Source organism: Lonchura striata, chromosome 3 (assembly GCF_050655825.1).
Source record: "Lonchura striata isolate lonStrDom1 chromosome 3, ASM5065582v1, whole genome shotgun sequence".
NCBI classification, from domain to species: Eukaryota; Metazoa; Chordata; class Aves; order Passeriformes; family Estrildidae; genus Lonchura; species Lonchura striata.
The window spans coordinates 107,185,746-107,201,937 of record NC_140705.1 but is presented as its reverse complement, the minus strand read 5'-3'; the positions used below and the strand labels follow the sequence as shown (position 1 = coordinate 107,201,937).

The 16,192-nt window shown below is 39.5% G+C and overlaps 1 protein-coding gene across 3 annotated transcripts in view; it reads right to left on the bottom strand.

Annotated features, from left to right (window-relative positions):
- Positions 1-16,192, bottom strand: part of DISP1 (dispatched RND transporter family member 1) — an 84,989-nt gene that overhangs the window by 68,492 nt on the left and 305 nt on the right. The window contains exon 1 of one of the 3 annotated variants that reach the window (XM_085577162.1): positions 1-16,192. This exon is cut by the window's left edge and continues 12,635 nt beyond it. The exons of the other annotated variants lie outside the window; for them this stretch is intronic. The gene's annotated coding sequence lies outside the window, so the exon portion shown is untranslated. 3 annotated transcript variants of the gene reach the window in all.

The following is a 16,192-nucleotide window of genomic DNA, read 5'->3' as shown; positions in this document are numbered from 1 at the left end:
TTCACCACCATTATAACTCAAAAGTTAGAGTTTCTGTCTGCAGGAATGCCAGTGCCTCTGTGCAACAGCTGCTTCTAGGCCAGGAGGGTGAGCAGGCTGCCCTTGCACTTCCAGAGTTTTACAGACCTAAGGAATCCCTAAATTACCTAAGACCTAAGGAATCCCTAGCAGAGCCTTCTAGTACACATCCCTAACATACACATCCATCCTATTTAGCCAGAAACAGAAAACAGAGAAAAAAGCCTGCTCAAGCAGTGACACCAAGTGCACAAATGTCAATTGAAAATTTAAAAGAATGAATCTCAAATCATCAGGTTTTTATCCTGCAAAATGTGTAAAAAGTGTATAGCAAGAAAGTAAAGGTTATAGATAACTGATGAGCAAGTAAGAAAACTTGGTAACATCTACTTTAAGTGCATTGCCACTATATTTGAAAGTACATTTTACTTATGAACACTGGCATTCTTGCCATGCTTTCAAAAATATGCAGAACTCTCCCTGTGTAAAAATCTTTCTTTCTAACACAGCAAGATATTGAAAAGGGTGAATTTTTATATGCCTTATTCAGAGTTTCAGAAAACTCACATGCTTACAGTAATTCACTTGATTTCTCTAGGAGATTTTTTTCCCAGAAATTAGAATACAGAATTCTGGTACTAAGTAGATGATAATTGCTTTTCTAGTAATTCTAAAAGAAGGAGAAAGGAATAATACAGGAAAATAATTGGATACTTAAAATTAATACACTTATGTTTTACAAAAAGAAAAACCCAATGCGACATAAAAGTCTTCCAAGGCCTTCCAGGTCTCTGACCTGGTCACAACTTTATAGATGATGGACATCACAGCAAGAGCACCACAAGCAAAGAATCCTTTCTCAAAGTTTCAGCTAAATTATCACTAACAGCAACAGGAAACAAGATTAAATAGTCCAGCTATTTAAATGAGAATGCAAAAACAGCTGAGAATAATTTCTTATTCCTTTATTTTGTAAATCCACATACCTGCTCTTTACTACTTTGAGAAAGAATCATGGCATACTGTTTAGATAGTTATTTTTCTTATGTGCATAACAGAAATATGAATTCAACCACACCCTTCAAGAACCTTCAAAAATACCATTTCTCAGTATGAATTTTCTCAGACCCTGGCAGCCTTACAGAACAGTCACAGACCCAGCCAGCAAAGAGGTCCTCTTGCAATGTTTCAAACAGATACAACAACGCCTTCATTTATTAAACAGACCATACCTGCCTATCACAATTTCTCTCAGGCATTCAGCACAGAAGATTAATAAAGAGCATGTGGATCAAACAAGCAATACCCCCTGAGATCAAGAAAAACAAATTCCTGCAAGAGCACAGTTGGAGGCAAGTTCCTGCTATGGAGTACTGTTTGCACAAAGCAGCATAGAAGTGCAAATCACAAACTCTCATGAGACTCCCACATCCCATCTGCATACAGAGGGAACTTTTAAGTTTCAAAACCTAACCTATGGTTTGGGACAAACTTCTCAAATAAGACTCTTTAACCAATAATACATGGTAATTTCTCCCTCAAAGGAAAATAATTATGCCAAAAGCAGATTACAGAGAAACATCAAGACTGAAGAATTAAGTCTCGTTAATTCAGAATATTAAGACTGATTTTTATGGCTCATAGAACAAGCTTCAGTTCTTGCATGCGACAGGGGATCTTTCCTTGAGGAAAAAAGACCTTGAGGAAAAAAGATAAATACTAAATATTTTTCAGTAAAACAGAACTTGACACTTGTCACATATCAAGCATTCTCACTTTAAATCCTCACCTAAATCAGTTCAAAACATAATCCATATCACCTGACCTGTTCCAGAAGAGCAATATGGAAGCAAGGAGAGCTTAAGAATAAGGTGTCTGCTCGGTTTCCTTCACACTGACACACTCATGGGAGCAGTCACCCCTTTTGGAATAAGAGAACAAAATTCTAAGTATCTTTTTTCTTATCCCAATATTCTGCATCTGGGGCATTTTCTCACAGTGTATTAAGGGTTAACCCAAAAGCATTTAACAGAGATTACTCTGAGAATATTAGGATTTTGATAGTTGGTAGTGTCAGCTTTGGACGCTGGCTGTTTGGCCAGGCCAAGAGGATTGATGAAAAATGAGATAATCAAACAGATGCACACAGCACTTTGGGTTTTCTTCCCTATCACTAGGGCCAAGTGGCTTCTCTGTGTACAGCACAATCTCCAGGTATGCAAAATCAACATATGGGATGATTGAAAAAATAACCCAAGGCACAAAACAAAAACATAGTGGTTTTAACCTAGAAATCTACTTGGAAATTAGGCTTGAACTGCCATAAAAGCATTCTAACCCAAGAGCATTTGGTCACTGGTGATTATCAGCAGAAGAGACACAATTGGTATTGTTAAGACAACATCTAATGAAATGAAATAAGCATGGACTGCAAAAGGCATCCATCCCCAAGCACTGTCATGTTTTAGCATCCTGCTGAGTTTGTACATTTGTGGGATATGGGCTATATTAGAGCAGCATGTGGAGCAACTACCACATCAGGCCTCACAACATGAAGCTAGAAATCCCTTCTTGGCAATTCCAGTAAAGATTCTCACAACTTCATTTAGTCCTGGGCATGTCTTCAGATCAATGCCTGCTTTCTTCCCAAAGAAGCTGAACTTTTGTGAAAAAAACTACACTACAGTTTGTCACACTGCTCTGCAAGGGCTCCCTCCCCAGCACACACTCCTGACTGGATGTTTGGCCACAGGGAAGGACCCAATGAAACTTTATCTCCAAAGAGGTGCAGAAATACAGACTCCACATTACTCATTCTGAATGGAAAACGCAGATGTTTAATGGGGCTGGTATTCAGCTTACATGAACCACTCAAGATACTTTGCACTACATCTATAAAAGCAATGAAAGAGCTCTTCTGTGAGACACAAACAGTTTCAAACACAGCTATCTCTGTACCTGTCACTTCAAAAGGCACCTCTGGCTATTGCTATGGATACTAAACCCAGAGAACATCTTGTCACCTTCACCTGGAAACTCAGACCTACTCCACTAAAATTAGCACACTGAGGGCATTTCATTTACACTTTTTAAAACACACAAGACACTTCTTTGTAGAGACATTTCAAGGTTTTGGAACACACAAGGCATAAAAACTACCACACTTTTCTCAAAATACTTTTAATAAACTTTACATGTGTGGTAACTTTAAAAGGTTGACAGTAGAGCTTATATGGGAACTGACTGGCACAGACTGACCATGCCCAGGCATGCTCCTCACTCCAGAAACCACCTTTGATTATGAAGTGGAAGGGAACAGAGCCATTGTGACTGTGGAGTTTCACAATAAAGTTCATCCCAGAATGTACACAGGGATCAATTTTACCAAGAAAGCTGCTGCTAATTCTTTTACTCCACTGAGTTGGTCATCCATTTTTAGCAGCTGCTTTTAACAGGTGTTTCTCTCTCATCCTTCACTTTCCACAACAGGATATTCACCTTTTAATTCTTTTCCACTATGTTGCCTCTTGACTTGTTGCTACTCTTTTGGCTATTGGACCCAAAACTGAACCAAGTGTCCTGCAGCAGTTGTCTTGTCCTTAAGTACTGCACAGCTTACAGAAACATGAGGAGCACTCAGTGACACCTTCACTGTGACAAACACAGGGTTTGCTTTCCTCAGCTTTCAAACACGCCTGCCCACACCTCTTCCAGTGTGACCTGGGAAAGGAACAAGTTAATGTTTGACTTCTGATTTAATAGCATACTTTTTCTAGTGGTTACTTGACAGCAGAGTCTGGTGCTGTGCAGGTCATTTGCATGGGCTCCAAAGTCAGCACTTTGTATTTCTGAATCAAGATTTGAGAGGTTACATAAACACATTTATCTTTGTGGGCTTTATTTTGGAAGGGGAGAAAAGTAAGTGTGCAGCTACAAAGGAGCAAAGCAGATGACTTGGAAGGCAGAGAACAGACCAGAAACATACTTCAAGTGTTGTATTATGCAATACAACATACAAATGCTCTCTCATGGGCACTTCATCTATGCATGCAGGGGTTTTATGGCTTGATTTCCTTGTTATGCCAGTTCTTAACCCAAAAAAATTATTTTTCATGCTCTTTTCCCAATCCGAGTAAGTCTAGGACCTCTTTGATTTGTGCAGGTGCATGAGGTGCAGCACATTTTGCAGCAGCAGCTCCTTAGTTCTAGGTGTGTGCATTGCCTCCCTATTTCAGTGCTGACTGACAGGACTCCAACACAACACAGGGCACACAAAATCAGCAGGGTCTTTTGACTGAAGAGGAAATAAAGCAACCTGAACAACTGACAAGCTAATGCAAAGTAAGGATATACACATGACCATCTCTGTGTTAACTCTTTTCAAAGTGAACTTAATTCTCAAAGCAGACAGCAGAATTCACGTTCACTGCCCAGTTAGCTCCAGTGAGAACAGCATCACTTGAAAGCAGAACATGCATTTGAAAATAGCTACCATAAACCTTCTCTACCTCATTCCTCTGTAAACAAACATTAAGAACCTGACATATCCATGGCAACTTGCTGAGGAAACGCGAATTCAACATAACCTTTTAAAAAATGATGCCAGCTCTTTTACAAAGAATTCACTGAAAAAACTATAAACCCTGTAGGGTGACACCATTAATAATAAATTTAAATGTCTGTGCAGACCTAACTTAAAACAAGCACCTGCAGGAAGAAGCCCGCAGGGATTTCAGCCTGATGCTACCAGCCTTGGAAAAGGTATTTCATTGCCCTAAAGACCCCACACACCCTCTCACTCTTCAACACTGCTGGTCTGTTGAGCCAGAATGACATCATACGGCATTGCCCTCAGCCTCTAAAGTAACTTAAATTAAAAAATAAATCCTTTGGCTGTATTGCTGTATCAATGCTCCAAGACAAGCCAGGTTATACAAATGCAGCCTCCTTGCTTAGAAAATAACAGAAAATTCCAGTAAAATTTGAATTCTACAATCTTTCTGTATCCTTATAAATCATAAATGAAGTAAAAAAAAACCATAGACCTGAAGTCTTTGAGAAAGGAGCTGTTTTCAACAACAGCAAGGAACCAAAAAAGCAAAGGAAGAAAAAAGAATTTGCATTTTCCATACTTTAAAAACTAATGAAAGTACCATAAGGTTAGATATTTTAAACTTTATTATCATTTTAAATTATTATTCTTTAACCTGAGGACTCTGGCAGAAGAATTTAGACACAACTTAGGAATTCATGAATGAAAACCTTGGGCTTACATACTAATTTTTAATGTGGGAACACAAGTCTGAGAGTTTTAATTCTGTAGCTACAGAAAAAAATTAATCCTTGCAGCATTACATTCTGTGTGTGGAAAACAGGGCCAGGAATTAAACACACCCTTCAGCAAATCATAATTCAACAACATGCCTAAGATTAAGATGCTGACAGTTCTTTCTCCCAGGCCCAAGTTCCTGCTACCAGAGTACACTGCCTCTTATTCATACATTTTAATTGCCAGATTTAAGAAAAAAAAAGGCATGCAAGATAAAGGCTGCTATCTGCTAATGAGGGAATGGTTTATTTTATATCTTAATTCTGACTCGGAGGAATGAGCTAAGCAGTCAGAAATCTTAGAATCTGATATCAAACTTACCATGGGGTTTTAACAGTCTAATTTCTCCCTCATCCCCAAAGCAAATTTACATATAGCTAGGGAAGAAAGATAATTCTGGAAGTTTGTAGCCATCAGTATACACTTGGTGTATCAACTGGAAGATACTCACAGATGTGAAATGGAAGTGAGCCCGAAGATTTATAAAAGTATTTCCCCCCTCTCCTCCAATGCAATGTTACTTTCTTTGTAGAGCAGGGAGTGGAAATGAGGGAGTACAGATGTGCAAATTTTACAGCAAGACCCATTATCAGAAAATGAGAAGGTGATTAACATGGGCCCAGTGCTATTAACCACTTTGATACCTTTTTAATTTGAATGTCCCTGCTTTCTAGAAACCCTTCTAGGATTTTCTAATACTCTAATGGTTAGAAAGCAGCTCAATAAATCCGCTAATCCTGCCTCTCAGGACTGAGGGAGAAAAACATGGTCTAGACATAGTTAATCTGTGCCTTATGAGGCACTCTAAAAATGGCAACACCATTTCACAGTCTTCACAAGCAATCTGTTTCAGTGGGTCACAGTTCTTTTCTACTTTTAATTTCCATTAAAAGAAATTTGGAGTCCATTTCTACTCTCTCTGTTGCAGTTTAAGCATGTTACCAGTGGTTCTGTTGTCAGAGACTAAACTGAAAAATCCTCTCCGTGTTTATACCTCACCTGAAGAAAACTCTTCTTTCCCTCTGCAGTCTTCCATTCTGTAAGGGAAGCACTTCTCAGTCTTTCTGTGAATAAAATAATTACATTTGGAAGACTTCATTCTTTACTTTCCTCTACACTGTCTTGTAATTGAGCTTTTCTTGGGGTGAAATGCTTAAGCCTAGCATGAAGAACTGTTATGTGCTATGTAGAAACTCATCCTGCTTACATGACACAGTACATCCAAGCTGTCTACAGCAGCTGTGTTCACAGAATTGTATCTGACTTCTCAATTGCATCATCCCCAGAACTCTTTGCACAAAACTCATTCTACTCCTCCACAGTCTTCTTGTACAAGGATGATAAATGGAGGATCTTGAATCTTGTCCTCATCCAAAAGGCATGGTTTTCTCCCTCCCAGACTGCTTCTTCTTTGTCCTCAAGTCTCTCTGAACCCTATCCACATTTTCCAACATACTCACAGCAATTCTAAGCTTGATACCATCTGCTGCTAATACTGCACAGCCTTAATGTTTCACTTAAGTCAAAATTAGTGACAGAACCCTGCAGAGAGCATTCAGTCTCCACATCCTCTGGTCTGACAGTGATCCATGAAACTATTTAAGGCTTTTCACCAACTTTATGGTATTTAGAGAAACATCCTTGCTTATAATACAGAAAAAGCCAGTAGAATAACTAACTAAACTAAGAACATATTTGTTCCTCCCAAAAAAAGACTGGATACCATGCCATAAAAGGCGATTTGACTGGTTGTGAATTTCGGTTTGTGAAAATCCACACTTAGATTTATTTAACACTTTTTGTACTTATTACTTGAAAAACTTAGCCAATACTTCACATTTGTTGCAGAATTTCTGCAAATGGACTCAAGAACTCTCATGCTTCTTTTCCACATGACCCACTTAGATAGATGTGCTGGGCCTGGCTTCTCTCCCTACTTCAAGAGCCTTATCTGTCTACATGGAAACTGATAATGATTCTGTGACCAGGAATCAGGTATACCAAATCATTCTTTAAGTTTCCCCTGCTTTCCAAATTAACCCTTTTTTAAGTGTTCTTCATCATCTTCCTTATATAAGAAAAAGTCCAATGCTTCTGTTTCTGGTGTCAGGTATGACTACAGCTTATCCTGTAATAAAAGATGTATCTGTACTAAACATACAGTCTAAAATTTTTTAACATTTTCCTGGGAAGAAAGTTCATTCAAACCTTTTCCAAAATGTTGCAACCAATTGATTTGTTAGAATATTTTCACCACTCAAGTCTTTCATTAGTTGTCTGCATCCTGATTTATAAACACCCAGCAGAATTTCATGTTCAAGTTAAAAACAGCCCAGTTTGGTAAACGGGGAAAACAAAAGTCCTATGTTGCAGATGTAAATGATCTCACTGACTACCAAACACCTCCTTGGTGCTAATTAAGGTCTCTTGCCTCCTGTCCTGGTTGAGCTGCACCATCCCACCATGCCTGGAGCTCATTCTGTGCAGCCTCTGGCCAGGACCTTACAAGGACAAAGGATGACCATGTCACCAGAGCACAGCTGCTGCACACAGCAGCCACACCTAAAACTACTTGATATTGTTAATTATAGATAGCCTCTCAGGCATCTGTCTGTACATGTCTGAATTCACTGGAAGGAGGTAACTGTGAGAAAAGAAGAATTTAAGCAGTGGAACAATGCACCTGCCCTTCTCCATGGAATAGCCACGAGTGCTTGTTTTGGCCCATGGTTTATAACATGCCACACACCATGGAAGGCAACCCAGAATCAGCTCACAGAAGAGATAACCACAGCTAATTAAGAACCACCAAAATATTTGCTTTATTCAAACTTTTCACTCTGCTCCAGTCATTCTTCTCATAGCTGTAATACAATGGGGAAAATTCGTAACACAAATATGAACACAAATTTCCAGAAAAGACAAACAAGACACCACAGAACATCCTCTTCACAGGGCTGACAGAAGGGCTGGTGTTATGTCTTGAGGAATAAAGCAGTACAACTGTTTTGAGCTATCATTCAGACCCATTATTATCAGCTGAATAATGTTAACCTAATACACCTTTTACACTAGAGCACTGACCACCAATGCATTCCCTGAACCAAAGAAGGCAATGATGAGAGGTACAGTAGAGAAGAGAGCGCACTAAAAATAAAGAATTCATCTCAGAGTCTCATGATCCCATTATTATGGTTTCAGTTTGTGGGTTTTACAGGTTTAGCAGCCTTCAATTTGTTGGTTCTACAGATTTAGCATTCTAAGTTCTAAAATCAGCAAGGAACTCTAAACAGCATATTCAAATTGCCTTTGGGGGTTAGAGGATAAGATGCCAATTTAAGAAAAAACAAAATCACGTCTAGCACAAGCAAACATATGCAGTTTCTCCAACCTAGATAGTAAAAAAAAAAAAAATAGAAAATCTTATCTTTTTGGAAATCAGTAACTTCTTTATTGTGTATGCAATTAGTAAAGCCATAAAAAAGAGAAGTTAAAGAGCTTCACAAAGTTACAAAAGCTGAGAGGGACAAGCCTTCCCCAATCCATTCAACACCACACGTCAGTGATCAGAATAGATTTCAAAAAAATTATTAGAACCCTTTTCAATTTCTCCTGAAAGCAGTTTGGTTTATAAAATTCAACCATGTACAGGGCAATAACAAACCACCATGTGACCCTATTATGGAATGGCCATGAAAAAAAAAAATTGTCTGGAGTTTGTGTTGGCCAGGCAAATCAATATACTTAGTCATAACTCAACTGCACCACTTACAAAGGAAGTAATTGTTTTCCCACTAATGCCATCTCTACAATTTTTTAACAGAGAACAAGTTGCCAAAGTACTCAGTTTGCAGCAGATCAAACTGGCTTTGCTTGACAGCAAAGAAAAGCAGAGAAAAGCAGTTTACTGATGCAACAGTTAAGCAGTAATGCAAAAAACCCCAGTTACAGCTCACAGTCAACCACAACTACTTTCTTCATCTGTCTTGGTGTATAAATATTATTACACAGTGATATTTTCAAAACCCTTAAAGCAAATCTTGTTTGTAATCAAAGTTTGTAAAGTTTCACTGTCACAGAAAATACCCAATGATAAATTCAGGCCCAGAAAGTGTCCAGGACCATTCAGGATCTTACACTTCACTGCCACAGAAGTGAGTTCTAAACTTATTAATGATCTTACTTCCAGCTTTAATAATGGATTTTGGTTTTAATTCCATTATGCTTTTATAAAGCTATCAGCATGACATACATTTCACAGGACTTAACTTCAAAGGGTTAAGATTAAGTTACTGAATTCTTGCAATACCTGCTGTAGTTTTTTATAGTACTAAAGAAGCTATCAACAATAAGTGAGAACATATGTTTAAGACTAGGGTAAAGTTTATTCCAAAAGGCAAAAATTCCCTTCAGCTTTATATAATTATTTAAAACAGCATATGTATTAAAGAAAATATTTTAACTTACTTGCATATTCAAAGTATGTGGCATAGTACTCTTTAATTTTCTAAGCCTAAAACATCATAACCACAGCAATCTTTAATTAATTACCTAGTTCTCAAAATCCCCTCTTCCTTCCTCCCACCCAAAGATATCTCCACATCACCCAGTTTTGATGCAACTTCAAGAACTGCTGCCCAAGAGGGGTGTTTCAATATTAAATACTTTTACCATTAGAAATGGATCCTATCAGTTATATTGCTGAGCACAGCAACTACTTTCAGTAAACACAACAGGGAGAAAATTCCTAAGAAAGTCTTTTAAGTTCCCATCAAGTCTAAAAGCATTTTCAATCTAAGCCTGTAAGTATCAAGCACCCTCTAGGTCTTACAACAAGTAATAGGAAAGTGCAAAACTTGGAAGACCACAAATGAGGCTTTACAAAGAAAAAACAACAAACAAGCTCCAAAACCCCCAGCTTTAATTCCAACACTACCCCGAAGCACAAATGTAACCTGAGCTGTACTATTCCACTCACATTCCAGGTAGAATGGATTTTGTGTTTACAAAATGTGTCTTCTCAAATCTCACTACCAATGCTCCATCCTGTCTATAAATACTTCATCGCTAACACTTCACGAACGGCAGCTCATCAGCAAATTAATCTTCTCTATGTTAAAACAAAGGAAAAGTACATTACTAATAAATAAGGTATTGGAAAAGAAGCCTTAAAGAGAGATGCAGCAAAGAAACAATTTCTTAAGTCAGTCAGTCACTTTATGTCCAAAATATTTTTCAAGCATATTCATTGACCTGACATGTACAAGTCACAGGAAGATGATGCTGTACTTAAATTTTGAAAGCTGAAACAATTCTCCTCGAGACTCTCTCCAAACACTCAGTAAACAGCAGACAGGATATTTTTAAAAAGCAAGGCACAAGCCCTGTATTAGCTGTGGCAATAAACCTTAGTGCCTTTGAGATTGACTCCCTGGTTCAGCTCCAGCAGGCACGTCTTATCACATCCAAGGATGGCAATGGCACAGGGAAAACCAGGAAGTCTAAAACAAGGCTGTTTACAGCCCCTGACCAACCCTGGTTACATAAAGAGGAAAGATAAGAATTAAAGCTCTAGGAGGGGGAGATATTCTTGTCAACCCAGGAATAACAAGTTTAATTTCTAAACACTCTGGCTCTGCACAAGAAAGGAGTACTGCTGAGCACACAGGCTTCACCCAGGAGCATAAGTGTTTTCAGATGACAAGGCAAACATTTTCCCTTATTAAAGCCTATCTCCCACCCATTTCATCTGCATGTGAAGTTCATTAACAAGGAGAGACTACACAAGACTAAACCACAGTTTCCATCTGCTATTAGTTATGGCTTAATTCAGTAATTTTTATTAATTTGTGTTACATAGCACAAGAGATATGTTGTACTATAGACAGCACAAGAATGTTTTTATCATGCTGTGTTTGTCTGTTTCTACAAAAACAACAATGCTATACATAAAGATACACAGCAAGACCTTTCTTCAGAGACTTGAATGCAGAAAGCTGATGTTTTATCCAGTCATATGTTGACTGTACCAACCCACCAGAAAGCAAGTTTTTCATGTCTCCCATAGCGGATAAAGATGGGGGGAGGAATAAGAACAGGGAAGGCAGAAAGAATGTTTCTTTCACAGCTTCTATAAGCTGTGCACACTGTGAGCAGCACTCTGGGCTGTGCATCATGGAGAACACCCAGCATGGCACACTAACATGTCCCTCTTGAACTTCTCTCATTCGGGGCTGCAAGTGTTGAACTGAGGTGTCTCCATACCAACAAGACCTCTGCTTCCCCACCTCAGCACTGACGTTCTCCCCTTTCTCAGGAATAGGCACCACATGCCCCTATTATCATTTCCTTCCACACACCCCAAGAACATGCACCTTACAGTCACTAATTATTTCTCTGGTGCCTTTCAGATGTATTTCTACTTAATTTTAAATGCCACTTTCCTGCCTATATACCACACAGTTTCTTTCTCTGTCTCTCCTCAATGCCACCTTTACTAACCAGAAAACCTTATGCTTTCAAGGTCTACGCTACTCTACAACACCATCAGCAACCTTCAGTCTTTGTGATCCCTGGCTTTGCCCCAATCCATTTCCCAACACTTTTGTTGCCTTTCTTTGTCTCACTCCCTTTACTTGAAAGCTTCCACTTCCAGATCTCTTTCCAATATCACCACCTGACACTGGTTCCCCTTCCCACAACTCTCCCAGACAGATTTATTTCTGTTAATATTGCATGCTGGAGAATCTCCCACAGAGAAATTTAAGCTGCTATTTATAAGCATAAAGGTCAGCTTAAAAAAACCCCAGGATTTTTCACCTTTATAAAACTGCTTCAGAAACAGCTTCAATCTTCCCAACCAGACTCCTCTCTGTTATCCTAGCTTTCACCAGCTCAGCTGGACTATGCTCCTGGATGCCCAGAATGTTTCTCAGAAGCTCTTCATTTCCATCATAGAATCATTACGGTTGGAAAAGACCTCTAAGATCACTGAGTTCAACCCTTAACCAAACACTGCCATGTCCACTACTATGCCCATCACTACTATGCCAAGTCCACTACTAAGCACCACATCGGTGTGCTTTTTGAACACTCCTAGGGATGGTGACTCCATCACTTCCCTAGGCAGCCTGTTGCAATGCTGGACCATCTTTTTAATGAAATTATTTTTCCTAATATCCAATATAAACCTCCTCTGGAGCAATCTGAGGCTGTTTCTTCTTGTCCTATCACTTGGTACCTGGGAGAAAGGACCAACTCCCACCTGTCTACAACCTCCTGGTTGTAAAAAGCAGTAAGGTCCCTCTGGGCCTCCTTTTCTCCAGACTAAACAACCCCAGCTCCTTCAGCCACCTCTCATGTGACAGATAAAATTCACACTTTTTTCATTACTGCAGGCCTCAAAAAATCAGAACTCAGATGGAAATTTCCTGTGGCTGTTCTATTAATGTCATGACACATTTAACAACAGCATTAATGTATCACACCTCAAGAAGAAAACCCCTTAAAAGGGTATGATACAGAAAGAGGGGTCTCAGTTTTAAAGAAAAGGCAAAAAGTATTTTGTTTACAACAAAACACTGATCTGTTGATCATGATTTGCATTAAAAAACTTCAGTGTCAAACAAGCAGCAGTTACAAATTTGTACTGCTTTCACATAAGTCTCCCTGAGCGTGTGATTTAGAGGTTACAATCTACTCTTACCCCAAAGTTAAAGCAACCTGCTTTTTCTTTTTTTCTCTTTTAATATAAGAACATTTTCACACCTTCCCATAGTATTTAATTTTTGCTGCACTTCACACCAAAGCCCAGCTGACTCTGTAAAAACCACCTACAGGAAATCACACTAAACTCAGAAATACCATATGGCTGTTGAACGAGAAAATAGCCATGGTTACCAAACCAAATTAATGTCATTGATCACTTTAAAGAGAGATAGATGTAAGCTTGCTAATTACCTGAGGTGCTTATTATGTATTTCAAAGTTTGAAAGTAATTCTATCCCTCTATCAAAGCCAGTAAATCAATCATCTCTATTAAAGGCTTAGAGAAAAAGTCAAGCTTACTGCCCAAATAAATCTATGGTCAACATATGAGAAACATTACTATGAAAGCCATTCAAAAAGCCTCCTCATGGGAAAGGGTAACATTTTGAGAACTAAGTGTTTTCATATGTTGTTTTTACCTTTGTTCTTTCAAAGTCTTACTTTTCACCTCTTCTACAGCAAGATTTTTTTTTTGGAGGCTACTAATCTGAATTCCATCTCTTTCTTCTCAAGGCCCCTTGGGACCACTTCTCCCCCATCACTGTCCTTTGTTCCTGCTACAGTAATTCTTTGAGCAGTCAAAAATAGCCTCACATGGCATGCTCCAACAGAGCCAGGAATGTGTGATGGTAGCGCATTTGGAAAGAAGGAGTGAAAAAAAAATTGAAGAGAAAAAAGCCACAATTTCAGCAATCTTGAGACTCTGCTAAGAAAGCTTCATCTTCAGTCCACGTCTCCCCTGCACTACCTGAGCAGGAGAAGGCAAATCCATTGAAGCAAAGGTATGGCTCTACAGACAGGAAAGCCCAGCCACTGGCACTGCCCTCTCCCAGGTGCCTTGAAAACAAACACACATCACTGTGGCCTTATTTATCACTTCATATAACCTGCAAACAACCTTAACTTTACCATAGTGAGTTCAAAAGCAGGCCAAAAAATTGGAAAAAGCCAATCATTGAGTTTTATTCTCTACATATATACTGTGTCTCTCGAAAGGAGAAAAAACCCCTCCTGAGTGATGGCACAAAGTTTCACATCCTAAGGCACTCTTCCATACTTTGCACCCCTCTACAGTCAAGTCCTCACTTCAACATTCATCTGCTTGTAACCAACCTACACATTAAGCTTCTAATCTCAAAATAACTGTGTCCTCCAACTAGGCTATGATATTACTACAGGATATCACTCCCTTCACTCTAAAGGAGAAAACAAAACTTCCTGTGGAATCTGATTTTTCTTTTTATTTAATGACTACCAAAATATCCTACACAACAGCATTTATAAAGTTCAACTGCTGTATTCTGAAACAGAACATGAGTGTTGAAGGCTGTTTTGTTTCCTTACTTTAACATTTAAAGATAATTACTTAAGCAAAAAAAGCCCCCACCAGGATGTCTGCCTCTTATATTCATGTTTCAATTTACACAAGCATTCAGCAATCAGCACAGCAGCCCCCCAGTACTAGTTAGAGTTTCTGGGAGCTACTAAAAAACTGAAGAAACACAAGTAATTTATTTTATATTCAGAAAAAAACATAAATCTATCTAAAATAAATAAAATCTGTAAATGTTACATATATTCTAATGTAGTGTGAAGGTTTGATTACAAGATTAAATATCTTAAATATTAAATATTACAAGCCACAAGAGACTACGAATCACAGAATCTCCTGTGTTGGAACAGAACCACAAGAATCACTCAGTCCAACACCTACTTGGGACAGCCCCAAGAATCACACTGTGTGCCTGAGAGCATCGTCCAAAGACTTCTTGAACTTTGGCAGCCTTAGTGCCATGCCAATGTTTGAAGTATTTATGTTTTTCTAATACACTTGTCTCTGGCCCCACCTTGGCTGTTTGACACTAGAGCTTTTCCACACCCATCCCTGCAGGCTGCTTGTTTCAGGCTCTTATTCCTTTACCCAGTTAAGAAATCCTTTATTCCTTCCAGTCTCAATTCATCCCATCTGCTTCCTGGCACCTAGTTTTGCCTGTAGTTCCACCAGTCAAAACTCTTAAAGCTGAACACTTTTATAAACCCACTGACAACCCAGATGCCTTGATCTAAGTGTATGTTACTATTTCCCAGGTTTTTCCAAGCCAGATATTCTATAATAAGCTACTTGCAAGTCTAACCAGAGAGTTTTTGTTCATTTAAATCACACACATGCTACAGACACACTTTGAGTAACTACAGCTCTCATCTCTGAAGAGGTGGTTCTCACTTACACCCATACAACGTGAACCATCAACCATTCTGATAGAAACTATTTTTTCCATCTTCTCCAGAGGCTGAGAAAGAGATGGAGTATCCTATTGCCTTACTCACAGAAAAGTTTTTCATTGAACTTCTAGTATGCTCTCAGTCTCTACTAGGATGAGGATGTGCAGAACCAGCAGGTGAGCTGTTCCTGATGCAGGAACCAATTCCCAAAACAGGGTACGGCGAGAGCTCCTGCACTGGCTGCAGGTGCCAACTCCACAGAGAACATGGGAACTGCTTGCTCGCACTGAATCCATAAACTGAAGAGGCTTCCACACCCCTCTGGACAGACCTCTGCCCTAATGGTCTCTCCAGCACACCTCCAGCGTTTCCCACCGCCGCTGGAAGCAATGAGCAACCTTATCACAACATCGGTCGTGCGGCCAGAAGTCGGGAATCACCGTATCCTTATTTCCCAAGACAAAGGGTGCCAGATGAGCTCCCTTTCGAAACCACAGCCTGCAGACCTGCTCTCAAGGAGTCCTCGCTCCTAACAAATAAAACAAGCACCGTGTGTCTGAACAAAGGGCAGGAGCACACACGAAAGGCTGATCACATCTCAGCCCGTAACCAACGAAAAAAGTTAGGTGCTTGAACACCTTTAAATAAAGAGCAAAAGAAAAGGCCCCAGGTCCCAGTAAAATAAACATGAAAGATTCAGAAGTGAAGGTGAAGAATTAATTCGTTTTACAAGCTATTTCAAGGCACGGCTCAGCCGACACAAGGGCACCGCCGCCCCCAGCAGGGCTCTCCCCGCGGCGGGGCCGCCGCTGTCCCGCGGGCGCGGCTCCCCGGGGCGCTGCCCCGGCACCGGGG